This window comes from Muscardinus avellanarius (assembly GCF_963383645.1).
Source record: "Muscardinus avellanarius genome assembly, chromosome: 6".
NCBI lineage: Eukaryota > Metazoa > Chordata > Mammalia > Rodentia > Gliridae > Muscardinus > Muscardinus avellanarius.
This window is the reverse complement of record NC_137791.1, coordinates 97,953,493-97,958,125: the sequence shown is the minus strand read 5'-3', so window position 1 is coordinate 97,958,125 and position 4,633 is coordinate 97,953,493. Positions and strand designations below refer to the sequence as shown.

The 4,633-nt window shown below is 43.3% G+C and overlaps 1 pseudogene across 1 annotated transcript; it reads right to left on the bottom strand.

The window, feature by feature from the left end:
- Positions 1–2,533: 2,533 nt before the first annotated feature.
- On the bottom strand, positions 2,534–3,014 carry LOC308264660 (peptidyl-prolyl cis-trans isomerase NIMA-interacting 4-like; annotated as a pseudogene). Its single transcript has one exon. The product of its transcript is annotated as a peptidyl-prolyl cis-trans isomerase NIMA-interacting 4-like (transcript).
- Between the last annotated feature and the right edge of the window lie 1,619 nt (positions 3,015–4,633).

Below are 4,633 nucleotides of genomic sequence, written 5' to 3'. Positions count from 1 at the left end.
GAGGCTGAGCTAGGAGGATTGCAGGATTAAGGGTAGCCTCAGCAACTTAATGAGATCCTCAGTGATAAGTTGGGTCCCTCCCCCACGTGACCTCAGCAGTGGGAACAGGAAGTGGAACCCTGGAAGTCAGAAGCGGAGATATCACAAGACTCCAGGTGCCTCGAGACTCCAAGCATTGCAATACTGCAGATGTTGTGAGAGAATCGGCATGCCTATAAAACATTGGTGCCTCCCATCCTCCACATGACTCAGCAGGCCGATCAGGGCTATGCGCAACTCTACAGACCCGTGGCCCGTCGTTCCCTTTCCCCACGGCCGGCTGACTCTCCAGAGGGGCCTGGTCCAAATCAGCAGTCTCTGATAACCCAGTTGGTGTTTTTACCTCCCTCCTAAACCCCCTAATTCTATTTTCAACCATTCACTCCGCAATTTAGTGAGAGTCTGTTTAACAAAAAAAAAAAAACAGGCATGGTGGTGCATGCCTGTAATCCCCAGTACTTGGGAGGCTGAGACTGGAGGATTGCAGGTTTGGGGCCAGCCTCAGCAGTGTACAAAGACCCTCTGTAACTTAGTGAGACCCTGTTTCAAAATAAAAAGTAAAACAGGACTGGAGGTATAGCTCACAACTATTTGCTTTATTTAAAATTTTCCTAAAGTTTGATGATTTTATTTATTTATTTTTTGTGGTATTATGATGGAATCCAAGGGCATTCTGCCTTTGAGCTACACCCCTAGCCCTATTTTTTATTCTTTGTTTTGAAACAGGGTCTCACTGAGTTTCAAAGGTCCTCACTAAGTATTAGCTGAGGCTGTCCTTGAACTGTGATCCTATCTCAGCCTCCCAAATGCTGGGATTACAAGTTTATGCCACCATGCCCGGCTTAAGTTTGATGATTTTAAAAGAATTACACAAGTATTCCTCACATTGAGATTTTCTGTCTAATAAAAACTAGACAACATCAAAAACAAAATATTCCTAAAGGACAAAAATAATACTGTGGAATTTCCCTAAGGAGTGAAAAGACCTTTCAGAATGAGTCACAGGAAAAAATGTCTAATATATTATTATCATGGGCATCTTCTAGGAAAAGTTTCTCTGGATTGTGTTTATTTTTTATTTTTTGCAAGTTTGGGGATGGAACCCAGGGGCATTCGACCTCCGAGCTACACCCCCTGCCCTATTTCTTATTCTTTATTTTGAAACCGGGTCTCACTGAGTTGCAGAGGGCCTCACTAAGTAGCTGAGGCTGTCCGCGAACCGCAACCCTCCGGTCTCAGCCTCCCAAAGGCTGGGATTACAAGCGTGCGCTACCACGCCCGGTGGCTCTCTGGATTCTGAAACAGCAGTAATGCCATTCACTCTAAGGATTTCTCTCTGTTCTTCTTCCTCTTCCTCCTCCTCTTCCTCATTTGTAAAAAGAAATAACAATCTATATGAGCTCTTCTGACAAGTCAATAAATAGTACTTGCAAAGTAAAAAAATACCAAACAAATACAAGATATTATGATTACTTCCTTCAAATGTTCTCTTTGACTAAGCTTTTCCGTGATTTACCCTTTCCTGTGCATTTTTATCTGGAGACAAATTCCGTAGTGTGGTTATAAACCTCCTCTCTCTTTCTCTTTCTCTCTCTCTCTCTCTCTCTCTCTCTCTCTCTCTCTCTCTCTCTCTCTCTCTCTGTGTTACTGTGTTACTGGGGACTGAACCCATGAGGAATCTACACCCCCCAACCCTTTTATTTATTTATATTTTTGTGAAGCAGGACCTCGCTAAGTTGCTGAGTCTTGCTATGTTGCTGAGGTTGTCCTCGTGCCTGCGGTCTCCATCTCAGCCTCCAAGTATTGGCATTGTAGGCATGCACCACCACACCTGGCCAGACCTACCTTCTAAATGGGAAAGTGTGCTAACCTTCTCAGAGATAGAATATCTCTATCTTGGTATCTGCAGAAGATCGGTTCCAGGATCTCCCCCAAACCCCATGAAATCAAATTCCAAGAATGCTCAAGTTCCTTATAAAAAAATAGCACAGTATTTGTTATGCAAAACCTTCTGAATACTTTAAATCATCTCTAAGCCGGGCGTGGTGGCGCACGCTTGTAATCCCCATCTTGGGAGGCTGAGACAGGAGGATCGCACGGGTTCAAAGCCAGCCTCAGCTACTTAGTGAGGCTTTCAGCAACTTAGTGAGACGCTGTTTCCAAATAAAATATAAAAAAGGTCTGGGAGTATAACCCGGAGGTAGACAGCCTCTGGGTTTCACCCCCAGTACCACACACACACACACACACACACACACACACACACACTCATCTCTAGATTCTGTATAATACCTAATGGAATGTAAATACTATGTAAATAGTTGTTAGGTTGTATTATTTTGAGAATAATGATGACAAGAAAGGCTATATTCAGTACAAATGTGACTTTTTAAAAATTATTTCCTATCCATGACTGGTTGAACCTATAGATGTGAAACCTAATATGGAGAGCCAACTGTATCCTTCCAGGATTGTTTTCTTATTTTTATTTTTTGCCCCCCTAATGGAATCATCCTGTATTTGTCTCACATCCCTCTTTTTGTATTTACAGTATTTCACTGACATCTTTCTTTTTTTTTTTAGTTTTTTTATATGATTTTATTTTCTCCTTTCAATCATAATAATATGATATCCAAATTTTGTCTCCACTGGCGGGTCTGTATACACAGGCTTATCCATTCCACTTACAGGCAAGGCAAATGCTGCTTCTTGAAATGGTCCCACCATGGACCCTCTGGTCATCCAACCCAAGTCACCCCCTTGCCTGGCCTTATCTTCACTATATTGTGTGGCCACCTCACTGAATCTCATTCCAGACTTTAACTTCTCCATGCTTCCATGTTTTTGCCGTGTCTGACCTTTACTGCATTGCCACCACCTTTGGGACCCTGAGCCTTCTTGTCAGCACTGTCACTCCCAGAGGCTGCTCCATCTTTCCTCCCCTTTCCGGAACCACTATTTCCCTTGGGTGGCATCTTCAAAACTTGCGTTGAACTCTCAACTGCTTCGGTAGCCAGAAAAAGCCCCCTCACTGACATCTTTCCATGTGTTAATTGGGACTCTTTTGTGGCCAAAATTAGGCAATAATTTAAACCAGATTTGATTAAAAAGGATTTATTTTTTTGCTCATGCAATTGCAGGTCCAGAGAGAGATCTGTGCACATGTGCAGTTGGCTCCAACTACTCTAAAGATAGCATCAAAGATGGGCATGGAGGCACATGCCTGTAATCTCTACACTTGAGAGGCTGAGACAGGAGGATCGCAGGTTCAAGGACAGCCTCAGCAAGTAGTGAGACTCATAAACCTAGGGAGACCCGGTTTCCAAATAAGAAATAAAATCAGGCTTGAAGGTAGAATGTTTCTGGGTTCAATTCCCAGTACCACAACAATGACAACAACAAAAAGGATAAAAAATATAGCATAAAACTAGGTGTGGTAACACACACCTATAACCCCAGTACTTGGGAGGCCGGGAAAGGAAGATAGCTGGCTCAATGCCAACCTCAGCAACTAAGCAAAACCCTATTTAAAAACAACAACAACAAAAAGACAGGCGTGGTGGCGCACGCTTGTAATCCCAGCATTCGGGAGGCTAAGACCAGAGGACTGTAGTTTGTGAGCAGCCTCAGCTACTTAGTGAGGCCCTCCGCAACTTAGTGAGACCCTGTTTCAAAATAAAGAATAATAATAATACAAAAAAAAAAAGCAGGACAGGGGTGTAGCTCGGAGGTCAAATACCCCTGGGTTACACACACACACACACACACACACACACACACACACACACACTAAATAAAATAGAGCTGGATATGGTGGGCATGCTTCTAATCTCAGCATTTAGGAGGCTGAGACAGGAGGATTGAGGTTCACAGACAGCCTCATCTACTTAGTGAGGCCTTCTGGAACTTAGTGAGATCCTGCTTCAAAATAAAGAATAAAAAATAGGGCTGGGAAGCTGGGTGTGGTTGCGCACGCTTGTAATCCCCACGCTTGGGAGGCAGAGACAGGAGGATTACACAGGTTCAAAGCCAGCTGCCCTGGCTTAAGAGACCCTGTTTCCAAATAAAAAATATAAAAATAGGTCTGAGAGTATAACCCAGAGGTAGAAGAGTTTCCAGGAACCCTAGTACCACAAAAAAAAAAAAAAAAAAAGAAAAGAAAAAAAATAGGGCTGGGAGTGTAGCTCAGAGGTAGAATGCCCCTGGGTTCTTTCCCCAGTACCACAAATATATATACATATATAATATACATATACATACACACACACACACACACACACACACACACACACACACACACAAAGGGTTGGGGTGTAACTCAGGTAGAATGCCTCCAGGTTCAATACTCTGTATCAATAAAATAAAATAGCATCAAGCTGGGCATGGTGGCGCACACTTGTAATCCCAGCATTCAGAAGGCTGAGACCGGAGGATCGCGGTTTGGGGACAGCCTTAGCTACTTAGTGAGGCCCTCTGCAACTCAATGAGACCCTGTTTTAAATTAAAGAATAAGAAATAGGGCAGGGGGTGTAGCTCGGAGGTCGAATGCCCCTGGGCTCCATCCCCAGACCCACAATAAATAAAATATATAAAA